General features: G+C 48.4%; 1 protein-coding gene across 1 annotated transcript in view; it reads right to left on the reverse strand.

Moving 5' to 3' along the window:
* The window catches only part of PTK2 (protein tyrosine kinase 2), a 341,550-nt gene that overhangs the window by 235,914 nt on the left and 92,291 nt on the right, over nucleotides 1–13,345 (reverse strand). The gene's annotated exons all lie outside the window — the stretch shown is intronic.

Genomic DNA, 13,345 nt, shown 5'->3' on the forward strand with positions numbered 1-13,345 from the left:
TGGGGAGGCAGTGGTGGACTTGCCTCCGAAAGCAGACTAGACTACTTGTCTGACATAAATAAACACTTTATTAGTACCCCAATAGATGCAACACGTTTCGCAGGACCAAGCCCGCTTCATCAGGCAATAAAACCGGGGACAAAACAGTAGCTCTCAGGTAGCACATATAGCGCCTCTGTGTGGCGCTATATGTGCTACCTGAGAGCTACTGTTTTGTCCCCGGTTTTATTGCCTGATGAAGCGGGCTTGGTCCTGCGAAACGTGTTGCATCTATTGGGGTACTAATAAAGTGTTTATTTATGTCAGACAAGTAGTCTAGTCTGCTTTCGGAGGCAAGTCCACCACTGCCTCCCCAGCATATTTTAAAACTTTTAATTATTGTTTTTATTCTGCTGGCGCCTCTGTTCATCAAAGTCATTTTAGTGTCCACCCTTGGTGGAAGGGGGACCCACCCCTACCTTTCTTCTATCTACGGAGAACGACTTCTTAACCCTGAGTGAGGACAGGTCTAATCTCCTCACCTGCATTCACAGTGGTTGCCTCAGCGGTAACCCTTGTTTGTGAGTATAATCTTCTCACATTACATTATTCACTATTGTCCTGAGCATACTACACCATATTGGGCTCTCGGTGTCTTTTTCTTACCCCCCAGGGGACGTTTTTTCTCATTACAGTGTCTCTAAGTGAGAGGGATATAGAGGCTGCCATAATTATTTCCTTGTAAACAATGCACATTGCCGATCCTCTGCCTCCAATACATTTAGCCATAGTTTTGTGTTCCCCCCCCCCCATGAATATGCTGATTTTGTGAGGCAGGCCAATAATACAGCGTGTTTGTGATCCTAAAACCTTGCAAGGTGTACATTAATCCCCCGCCTGTACGGGATATGAGAAATGGGCCGAGCGTCGCACAGAAATTGCTCTAGGCAGTCATGTGACCGGCGGAGGCATCAAGGACGGGGGTCATAAATCTTGTGTGTGTCAGGATTAACGAGCTGCCCCGCTGAGGAATGTAGAACAAGGCTAATACACTGGATTACCAATTACCAGAAATAAAGAGCTCATTTCTGCCGATTGCGAGGAATCGTGTCAGAGCCAAGGACGCACTGATAGCCGGGACAGCGGTGAGTCTCCGGGGGGCTGCGATACGGGCCAAGGCCAAGCTGGGGCGCCAGAGCGGACGTCCCCCACTGTACACAGCTCCTAGTGCGCAGGGATAGGAGCACCACGACTATGTGTGGGGGAAGGGAAGGACGTGCTGATAGCCGGAACAGCTGTGAGTCTCCGGAGGGCTGCGATACTGGCCAAGGCCCAGCTGGGGCGCCAGAGCGGACGTCCTCCACTGTACACAGCTCCTAGTGCACAGGGATAGGCGTACCCCCGCTATGTGTGGGGGAAGGGAAGGACGTGCCGATAGCCAGGACATTGGCAAGGCACCGGGGGGCTGCGATATGGGCCAAGGCCAAGCTGGGGCGCCAGAGCGGACGTCCCCCACTGTACACAGCTCCTAGTGCGCAGGGATAGGAGCACCACGACTATGTGTGGGGGAAGGGAAGGACGCAGTGATAGCCGGGACATTGGCAAGGCACCAGGGGGCTGCGATACGGGCCAAGGCTGAGCTGGGGTGCCAGAGCGGATGTCCCCCACTGTACACAGCTCCTAGTGCGTAGGGATAGGGATGTCACCGCTATGTGTGGGGGAAGGGAAGGACGCACTGATAGCCGGGACAGCGGTGAGTCTCCTGGGGGCTGCAAAACTGGCCAAGGCTGAGCTGGGGCGCCAGAGCGGACTTCACCCACTGTACACAGCTCCTAGTGCACAGGGATAGGCGTACCACGGCTATGTGTGGGGGAAGGGAAGGACATGCTGATAGCCGGGACAGCGGTGAGTCTCCGAAGGGCTGCAAAACTGGCCAAGGCTGAGCTGGGGCGCCAGAGCGGACATCCCCCACTGTACACAGCTCCTAGTGCGCAGGGATAGGAGCACCCCCGCTATGGCTATCATTCATAGTGTGTGAAGTGTGTTCGGTAAAGAAAATCAGTGCGGTAAAACACCGCATTCTGTAGTTTAGACTTCAGTGTGCTCATTCATAAAAATGTTTACAGTTGCGATAGCAGTGATTTCCCAAACTAGGCTGGCTCTAGGCTGTCGGTAGGCTGGAGTAACAGGAGAAGCTGCCTGAGTCCCTCCGTGTGCTGCTCTCACTGCTGCTGCTTGGGAGGTCTGTCTCCATTGACTTAGCTGTAATCCGCATGCTTATCGCTACTTCCAAGGGAGAGGTATTCCCCGTCCTCATACCGCTTGCTCTAATCTTTACGAATTGACATTTAGTAACATTTGTTAAAATAATCACCGCACAAGGCAGTAATTTATCGCTCTGCTCGGGAATGTCAGCTTTTCATGTGGAAAAAGCCTTTATGAATAGACATTTTGCTATGTGCTCAGTAAATTCAGCTGTTTTCAGCATTTCCGCATGCGGGAATGCTTTATGAATGATAGCCTATGTGTGGGGGAAGGGAAGGATGCGCTGATAGCCGGGACAGCGGTGAGTCTCCGGGGGGCTGCGAAACTGGCCAAGGCTGAGCTGGGGCGCCAGATAGGATGTCCCCCATTGTACACAGCTCCTAGTGCGCAGGGATAGGAGCACCCCTGCTATGTGTGAGGGAAGGACGCGCTGATAGCCGGAACAGCGGAGTCACCGGGGGGCCGCGATACGGGACAAGTCTGAGCTGGGGCGCCAGAGAGGATGTCCCCCACTGTAAGCAGCTCCTAGTGCCAGAGATAGGCGTACCACGGCTATGTGTGGGGGAAGGGAAGGACGTGCTGATAGCCAGGACAGCGGAGAGCCACGGGGGGCTGCGATACTGGCCAAGGCCGAACCGAGGCACCAGAGCGGACATCCCCCGCTGTAAGCAGCTCCTAGTGCCAGAGATAGGCGCGCCATGGCTGTTTGTGGGGATTGGCTCTCAATATTGTGCAGAAAGGGTTAAGGTGCCCACTAACGATCCAATGTCCTGGATGACTGACCGTCCAATCAGACCATTGCAATAGATCGGAAACAATCAATCGGGCCTGCAAACGGAAGGGAAAATAATAAGCAATCTGATCAGACAAAAATTCTGAAATTCGGATTGATAGAAGGATCATTCGGTGTGTTGCAATATTAACGGCACCAGATCAGTTTGATCACAAGATCGATCATTCGGGTGAGTGTACCATTAACTCATTAGCAGCTTTAAAGGAATTATCTCATCTGAGATAAGTGTACTGCTTTTGACCTCAGCAGGCAAAACTCTTCATGCTGTAAATTCTTGGAATGCTTTGATGTCTCTCTGCACGCAGAGGATATAGAAACTGAAAGCAGAATGCCTCTGTTATTGTCTCACACTGCCCCCTAGTGACAAGTGACCGTAAATACACAATTAGTAGCAAGAAAACGTAACAAATAAGAAATAAAAAGTGTGCTAAAATAAATTGGCTTGATGCACTTGCCAGCCTCTAAATAAATTGGCTGCAGAAGGGTTAATGGGCACCTTTAGAGTTTATCTGTAGGCATTACTTCAGTTTGCACCAGGCTGGGGATATTTCCATTCACTTTCCTTATAAAAGAGAAGATAGGGAGTCACAGGAAATTCTAATCCGGTCTGTGGCTTGTCAACTGAATAGGTGGTATCCTGGACTATTGCCGGGACGACAGTTAGGGGATCTATATCACCATAGCATTTTCTTTGGGATGGAGTAAAAGTTATTCTGCTTCATTTCTTTGGCATACCTTCTGGAGCCTTGGTTGCCTTCTCCAGCCATGCCCCCAGATTCCCACAGGAATAGGGTGTGGGTGCAGCTTACACTCTACCATGTGGGGCTACTTTCACTCATGGGGCTTGATTCACTAACCTGTGATAACTCAAATATCACACCTCATCAAAGATATTGCACCTTATCAAAAGATATCGCACCTTATCAAAGATATCGCACCTCATCAATGATATCGCACCTCATCAATGATATCGCACCTCATCAAAGATATCTCACCTTATCAATGATATCTCACCTTATCAAAAGATATCTCACCTTATCAAAAGATATCGCACCTCATCAAAGATATCGCACCTCATCAAAGATATCTCACCTCATCAATGATATCTCACCTTATCAAAGATATCGCACCTCATCAAAGATATCGCACCTCATCAATGATATCGCACCTCATCAATGATATCGCACCTCATCAATGATATCTCACCTTATCAAAGATATCTCACCTTATCAAAGATATCTCACCTTATCAAAGATATCGCACCTCATCAAAGATATCGCACCTCATCAAAGATATCGCACCTTATCAAAGATATCTCACCTTATCAAAGATATTACACCTTATCAAAGATATTACACCTTATCAAAGATATCACACCTTATCAAAGATATCACACCTTATCAAAGATATCACACCTTATCAAAGATATCTCACCTTATCAAAGACATTGCACCTTATCAAAAACATTGCATCTTATCAAAGTTAACACGCCTTTTCAGAGTATGGTGCGATATCTTTGATAAGGTGCGATATCTTTGATAAGGTGCGATATCTGATGAGGTGCGATATCTGATGAGGTGTGATATCTTTGATGAGGTGCCATATCTTTGATGAGGTGCCATATCTTTGATGAGGTGCGATATCTTTGATAAGGTGCGATATCTTTGATAAGGTGCGATATATTTGATAAGGTGTGATATTTGATAAATCACGGTTTAGTGAAGCAAGCTCATGGTGTGGTGAAATCAGCTCCTGAACGGCTTGCAGTCATAGCAACGGCAGAGCGATGGGCCTGTGGCAATGGATGAGCGGCGGTAGGAGCCGGTTTTCAGTAACGGCAGTCTTTGGTCATTAAGGGGCCAGAGATTGCTGGTACACAGGTGGTTAAAGTCACAGCAGGTCTTATTTATTTTGATTAAAACTGTCTGAAGCTGGAAATGTCCTTTTTGCTGAGTAATGACTGCTCAGAAATGTACTGCCGGGGTTATTAGCCGCAGAGGTCAGGACTAATCCAAGGACTGGCAGAAAACATGGATACCCTTATATACAAGTCTGCTAAGAAGCAATGCAGTAAATCGGTAATGAGACGGTGGCCTGTTAGTATATCACATCTGTGCGAGCCTTCAACAAACCGCGATCCCCAAACGCCGCGCTGCAAGATAAGCGCTCCGCCCCTGGCTGCCAACACACGCCAAGCTTTGTTCTGCCACGGCTATTAATAACCCTGAAAAGCAGGTTATATAAAAGACGACTTAGTGCCAAATAATGGCGAGCAGCGCAAGTATTACCATCGCTAGACAGGAAGATCCAGGGAGGGGGACGTGTGGTTTGTAAGGAAAGATAAAGTGTGTTTAACGTTTATGGGCTTAAAGTATCAGCGCACTCACAACTCCTATATCCTGTTCCGTGTTCTCAACTCACCCACCGGCAGGGATGCTGTCATGAGTAATAACCAGTGCTTAAGCACTCAAATTTGTGATTTAAATGGGAAATAGCTTGCGCACGTCCTATTGGCCGCGTTCCAAGCCTCACTGCTTGCACATCCTCCTTCAAGCCGGAAGGAGAAAGTGCGTGGCGGTGAGGCTTGCAACGCGACCAACAGGAAGCGCGCAAGCTATTTGGCGCGCAGGGAGGACGCGGAATTATGGGCAACTAACCCCTTATGTCCCTGCCGCACACCTGAGCTAATTAAGGCTCATTTAAATCACAAATTCGAGTGCTTAAGCATTCCTGCCCACCGGCTTCCTTTTTCTCTCAGCTGCTGCAGCATCAGTGACTACCCATGATTCTTAGCTGCCATTTAAGGACAACTGATGTGTGAGGGATATGGAGGCTACCATATTGGTTTCCTGTTAAACAATCCCAGCTGCCCAGCAGCCCTGCTGATCCATTTGGCTGCAATAGAGTCTAAATAACACCAGAAACAAGCATGCAGCTAATCTTATCAGATCTGACAATAATGTCAGAAACGCCTAATCGGCTGTATGTGTGTTCAGGGTCTATGGCTAAATGTATTAGAGGCAGAGGATCAGCAGGGCTGCCAGGCAACTGGTATTGTTTAAAGAGACACTGAAGTCTCTTAAAATCCTTTTTTATCACAAAATATTGTTTGTTGCATGTATGAAGAACATGGCCACTGCTTCCCCCCCCCCCAATCTCCTATGTTCTCCATAGCTAAATGCCCCCCCAGCAGTCTCTTCCTGGTCTCTGGAGTCTGCCATCAGTGTGTAGTTACTGAGAGAGGAGGCGAGCCTGGCGAGAGGAGTCCATGCGGGAACTGGTCACACCCAGAGCATTACATTAGCAAGAGCTTTTCAAATCACGAGCGCTTAGTAACATACTGCTAGTGGGTTCCAGGCCTAAAAGAAGACCTGGATTTGAATCTTGGGTCTTCCTGTTCAATTCGACACACACAAGCAATAGAACACAGCAATACATGCATGCAGCTACATTTAAGTCGTCAGCAGGTGCTCGTCAGCCAATCAGGATGCACTGTCATACACCCTCTACCTGCCATACCACATCTAGCAGCCATTAGCATTCAGGTGGGAGGCTTCAGTTGGACGCAAATCGCAAGATTGCGTCGCTAGCAGGACCGCCTCGTGCAGGCATCCCTCCCACAGGGGTCCCTCCCTAACCGCTCACCTGTCTGCCATGTCCTAGAGCTGAAAAAAACGTTTAAAAACACACGATTGGTTCGCACGATGGCCAGGGGCCCCGGACCTCTCTCACTGGCCGGGGCCCCAAGGCCAATGCGCGATACCTGGAGGGGAGTGCAGGTGGGCCTGGACCTCTCACACCCAGGCTCTGGACCTCTCACATCCAGAAAACCCACCAACACTGCCTCCATACTGAATGCTAAATTCGACACACACAAGCAATAGAACACAGCAATACAATTAATGTGTTCTATTGCTTGTGTGTGTCGAATTTAGCATTCAGTATGGAGGCAGTGTTGGTGGGTTTTCTGGATGTGAGAGGTCCAGAGCCTGGGTGTGAGAGGTCCAGGCCCACCTGCACTCCCCTCCAGGTATCGCGCATTGGCCTTGGGGCCCCGGCCAGTGAGAGAGGTCCGGGGCCCCTGGCCATCGTGCGAACCAATCGTGTGTTTTTAAACGTTTTTTTCAGCTCTAGGACATGGCAGACAGGTGAGCGGTTAGGGAGGGACCCCTGTGGGAGGGATGCCTGCACGAGGCGGTCCTGCTAGCGACGCAATCTTGCGATTTGCGTCCAACTGAAGCCTCCCACCTGAATGCTAATGGCTGCTAGATGTGGTATGGCAGGTAGAGGGTGTATGACAGTGCATCCTGATTGGCTGACGAGCACCTGCTGACGACTTAAATGTAGCTGCATGCATGTATTGCTGTGTTCTATTGCTTGTGTGTGTCGAATTTAGCATTCAGTATGGAGGCAGTGTTGGTGGGTTTTCTGGATGTGAGAGGTCCAGAGCCTGGGTGTGAGAGGTCCAGGCCCACCTGCACTCCCCTCCAGGTATCGCGCATTGGCCTTGGGGCCCCGGCCAGTGAGAGAGGTCCGGGGCCCCTGGCCATCGTGCGAACCAATCGTGTGTTTTTAAACGTCTTCCTGTTCAGTAAGCCAGCACATATTCAGCGAGAAGTCCTTGGGCAAGACGCCCTAACACTGCTACTGCCTATAGAGCGCGTCCTGGTGGCTGCAGCTCAGGTGCTTTGAGTCCGAGGATCAGTCCATGAAATAAATGTTATTTGTCTTCCTAGAATGTTTCTGAATGCAGGAAGGAAACCTGACTACCCAGAAATCAATCCAAAGACAGAGAGGACAGAAACTCCATGTATGGAATATCCTTGGCGAGAATTAAAACAGAGTATCACCAAATGGACTATTTGCTGCAAAAGCAAGACGCAGGAAATAAGTGTATATGTAAAGTAAGTATATAAGTAAGGGCCGTCCAAATATCACATGTACAGGAGTTTCCAAGACTTTGTTGCAATTCTGCATCTATGCCACCCGTATGAGCGGAGGCCACAGCCAGCCCTGCAGCCAGACAGGATAAACGATCACATGAGGAGGATAGGCCGTAATGCTGCATCCATACGAGCGGAGGCCACAGCTAGCCCTGCAGCCACATGAGGAGGATAGGCCGTAATGCTGCCTCCATACGAGCGGAGGCCACAGCCAGCCCTGCAGCCACATGAGGAGGATAGGCCGTAATGCTGCATCCATACGAGCGGAGGCCACAGCCAGCCGTGCGGCCAGACTGAATAAACGATCACATGAGGAGGATAGGCCATAATGCTGCATCCATACAAGCGGAGGCCACAGCTAGCCCTGCAGCCACATGAGGAGGATAGGCCGTAATGCTGCATCCATACGAGCGGAGGCCACAGCCAGCCCTGCAGCCACATGAGGAGGATAGGCCGTAATGCTGCCTCCATACGAGCGGAGGCCACAGCCAGCCGTGCGGCCAGACCGAATAAACGATCACATGAGGAGGATAGGCCGTAATGCTGCATCCATACGAGCGGAGGCCACAGCCAGCCCTGCAGCCACATGAGGAGGATAGGCCGTAATGCTGCATCCATACGAGCGGAGGCCACAGCCAGCCCTGCAGCCACATGAGGAGGATAGGCCATAATGCTGCATCCATACAAGCGGAGGCCACAGCTAGCCCTGCAGCCACATGAGGAGGATAGGCCATAATGCTGCATCCATACAAGCGGAGGCCACAGCCAGCCCTGCAGCCACATGAGGAGGATAGGCCGTAATGCTGCATCCATACGAGCGGAGGCCACAGCCAGCCCTGCAGCCACATGAGGAGGATAGGCCGTAATGCTGCATCCATACGAGCGGAGGCCACAGCCAGCCCTGCAGCCACATGAGGAGGATAGGCCATAATGCTGCATCCATACAAGCGGAGGCCACAGCCAGCCCTGCAGCCAGACCAGATAAATTATCACATGAGCGGGATAGTCACATTGGGAGTTGCACAGAGTGCAGTTCCTGTAATATAATACCCATTAATAGGTCGGCAGCACAGCTGATCACATTAACCCTGAGCTGAGGACAATTCTGTCCACTATGAGGCCAGCTGGAGAGATCACTACTCAGAGGAGGAGGGAGATACGAAACGCCGCAGCCACTTCCTACAGCCATTCCACTTGTCCTGTACACTTCAGGTCATCAACAATGTCCCAGGAACACAACTAAGGGCTAATTCCTTCCAGAATATGAATGCCTTATGCGTTGAAAAAAAAAGTGTAACTGTAGAGTAAAAAAATGCTCCTATGGAGTACTTGCCTTGGGAGGGAGAAGCCTTTGGATTGTGCAGAGGCACACTAAATCTCAGTGACTCTCTGTACAGCACCAAATCTCAGAGACTCTCTGTACAGCACTAAATCTCAGTGACTCTCTGTACAGCACCAAATCTCAGCGACTCTCTGTACAGCACTAAATCTCAGTGACTCTCTGTACAGCACCGAATCTCAGTGACTCTCTGTACAGCACCAAATCTCAGCGACTCTTTGTACAGCACTAAATCTCAGCGACTCTCTGTACAGCACAAACTCAGTGGGTCTCTGTACAGCACAAACTCAGTGGGTCTCTGTACAGCACCAAATCTCAGCGACTCTCTGTACAGCACTAAATCTCAGTGACTCTCTGTACAGCACCAAATCTCAGCGACTCTCTGTACAGCACTAAATCTCAGTGACTCTCTGTACAGCACCAAATCTCAGCGACTCTCTGTACAGCACCAAATCTCAGCGACTCTCTGTACAGCACTAAATCTCAGTGACTCTCTGTACAGCACCAAATCTCAGCGACTCTCTGTACAGCACTAAATCTCAGTGACTCTCTGTACAGCACCAAATCTCAGTGACTCTCTGTACAGAGCACCAAATCTCAGTGACTCTCTGTACAGCACCAAATCTCAACGCTTCTCTGAGCAGCACCAAATCGCAATGAGTCTCTGTACAGCACTAAATCTCAGTGACTCTCTGTACAGCACCAAATCTCAGTGACTCTCTGTACAGCACCAAATCTCAGTGACTCTCTGTACAGCACTAAGTCTCAGCAACTCTCTGTACAGCACCAAATCTCAGTGACTCTCTGTACAGCACCAAATCTCAGTGAGTCTCTGCACAGCACCAAATTCCAGTGACTCTCTGTATAGCACCAAATCTCAGTGACTCTCTGTATAGCACCAAATCTCAGTGACTCTCTGTATAGCACCAAATCTCAGTGACTCTTTGTATAGCACCAAATCTCAGTGACTCTCTGTACAGCACCAAATCTCAGTGAGGCTGCATTTCCACTTGTGCGGTGCGAATTTCGCATGCGGGTCTATACGAATTTTCATGCGAATTCGTATGCGAATTTGCATGGACGAATTCGCATGGATGACGATGTATGCGAATTTAACCATGGCAGTGCTGGTGTGCTTTTCCATTGTTTCTATGCGAATTCGCATGAAAATTCGCATGCCCAAACCTCATGCGAATTTCCTATTAAATACATTGTATGCGATTCGCATAGCGGTATGCGGTATGCGAATTCTGATGGCTCTGCCATGCGAATTTTTTCTGCACAGAAAAACGCAAAGGAATCCTGACAAGTGGAAACAGTCCCATTCACTTGTATTGCTATGCGAATTTTCATGCGAAAAACGCATGCGAATTCGCTATAGTGGAAATGAGCCCTGACTCTCTGTATAGCACCAAATCTCAGTGACTCTCTGTATAGTACCAAATCCCAGCGACTCTCTGTATAGCACCAAATCCCAGTGACTCTCTGTATGGCACCAAATCTCAGTGACTCTCTGTATAGCACCAAATCTCAGTGACTATGTATAGCACCAAATCCCAGTGACTCTCTGTATGGCACCAAATCTCAGTGACTCTCTGTACAGCACCAAATCTCAGCGACTCTCTGTACAGCACCAAATCTCAGCGACTCTCTGTACAGCACCAAATCTCAATGACTCTCTGTACACCACCAAATCTCAATGGTTCCCTGTTCCCGCGTTTCACGGGCCATACATCCCGCTTCCTCAGGCAAAATACAGTAGGAGTCACAGCTGCAGAAAATACAGAGACAACCAGAGGCATAAAATCGTCAAAGTGCTGATATGAATACGTAAATATTTACGTATTCATATCAGCACTTTGACGATTTTATGCCTCTGGTTGTCTCTGTATTTTCTGCAGCTGTGACTCCTACTGTATTTTGCCTGAGGAAGCGGGATGTATGGCCCGTGAAACGTGTTGCATCGTTTTTTGGAGTTCTGAATAAATTGTTGACTGTCTGAATCGCAGTCCTTGCCTGTGTCTGTTTGGAGGGGGTAAGACCACCGCTGCCTCCTGTTTAACCAGTTGGTTTTTTAAGTTCATTTAATTACCTTTTATTCTTTTGGCGCCTCTGTATCTTGTACACTTTTCTTCAGAAATAATCATGCTTTACAAGTTCAGATCTAAACCGTGCTGAGACTTCTTTTATTTCAAGCTGCCCATACCTTTTTTCCTTTTTTTTAAAATTCTTTTTACTGTTTTGCTCTTACGGCAATTTCATGCGCCCGGCAGAAGCAATGCATGCTGGGAGATGTAGTCCTTCAATATGAGCACATCTTACAGCCAAGCATTGCAGCGGCCGGGGACGCACACTATCACCTGCACGTCTGGCTGGAGAAGATGGCAGAGCGCATACAGACAGGGAACTATGGAGCAGCCCTCCGAAGGCACGTAATGCTCATCAGCCACTCTCACACAGTTCACACAGTTTACAAACATCACTTTGGGGGAGGTTCACTTCATATATTTTATTATATCACTGCTGAGATCCCTTTAAGACACTGCAGGGTGTGGCTGAGGCTGCTGCTGGGATTGCATTATCTCCTTCTTCAGACTGCAAGGGGGTGGGGCACAGACAATCTCTTGGAGAAGGCTGCATGATACAGCAATGATAGTCTGTGCTGCAGGATGCGGCTTGTAGTTGGGCTCCTACTCAAATATTTTATATGATTTAATATCAGCTCATCAACAAGCTTTTACACAGATCAGAAAAACGCTCTACAATTGAGCTCTGCACAGATCGAGGAACATATTTGTAACTGGAGACAGAATTTAAAGTGGATCTGAACTTTCGCACAGGACAGAAGGAAAAAAAAGAGAAAAATTCACCCTGTGGGTAATTAGAGAGTTTAGCCTGTCTAATTCCCTGTCATCTGTGACTCATCACCACTGTAATTTGATCTCTCCGCTGTGTCAGCTCAGGAATCTTCTCTGCAATGGCAGATCAGCTAATTTGTAAACAGAGAATGTTAACCCTATGGCTGGTTCTATGAAAGCAGGAAGTAGATACCAATCCTGCAATACATCTGCAGTGCATCAGCTGTAACAAATGATTTTCTTTAAAGGTTATTATGCTTTTGGGTATCTTTTAGGCTACTTTCCCACCAAGACGTTGTGTTTTAGGGGACGTTAAGGTCGCATAACATGCCCCTAACGCAACGCATGGTGGTGTTGAAGTTGGATGTCAGTTTGAGCTGCTGTTATGCGGCTCTCAAAGCAGCCGTTCCAGGATAGTTATGGGAAGTCCGGATCTTTTTAAGGATTCGGATCATTCGAATCGGATCATTGAAAAGATCCGGATCTTTGAACCGAATCATTTGAATCATTTTACTAGGGAAGCAGACTGGGGGTGAAATGACTAGCAGGACAGGACTTTCCCTGCACTGTACATTCTGTATGTTCCGGTTTCTTCCAGACAGACATCCACTGTGAACCGAATCTTTCATTGTGATGACCTGGATGATTAAACTCACAAAAAAGATCCGTTTCAAATGAACGATTCGTTCATGATCCGGACAACACTACGAGTGCAGTGAATATTAATTAGCCATATGGCTAGTCACTGAGCATGTGCAAACAATCTAAGGCAGCTCTACAGGGGTGTAACGTACAGCATGCAGCACTTTGTTTAAACGTGCAGCGTTATACACTAACGCAACGTGGGCACTGTGAACAGCCCATTGATTTTACAGTGCTGTGAGTTAGGCTGCGTTACTGGCTGCTGTAACGTGGGACTTTAACGTCCCACTGTGAAACCAGCCCTAAAGCAGAGAGTAAGTTCTGAGTTCAGGTCCGCTTTAACACATATGAAAATGTAATTAGTGGAACTGTTGGGAATAGGCACAATTGCTCTATATTCTGGAGAATAGAGCACTGGTGACAAACACGCTGTGGCTGCATTTATGTCAGTCACAGAACATATTTATCCTTCTCCTCGCAGAATGTAAATGGAACAGGCTCTGCAGCGTTCTGAAAACAGCTCAGG

This window comes from Hyperolius riggenbachi, chromosome 5 (genome assembly GCF_040937935.1).
Source record: "Hyperolius riggenbachi isolate aHypRig1 chromosome 5, aHypRig1.pri, whole genome shotgun sequence".
In the NCBI taxonomy this organism is placed as follows: Eukaryota; Metazoa; Chordata; class Amphibia; order Anura; family Hyperoliidae; genus Hyperolius; species Hyperolius riggenbachi.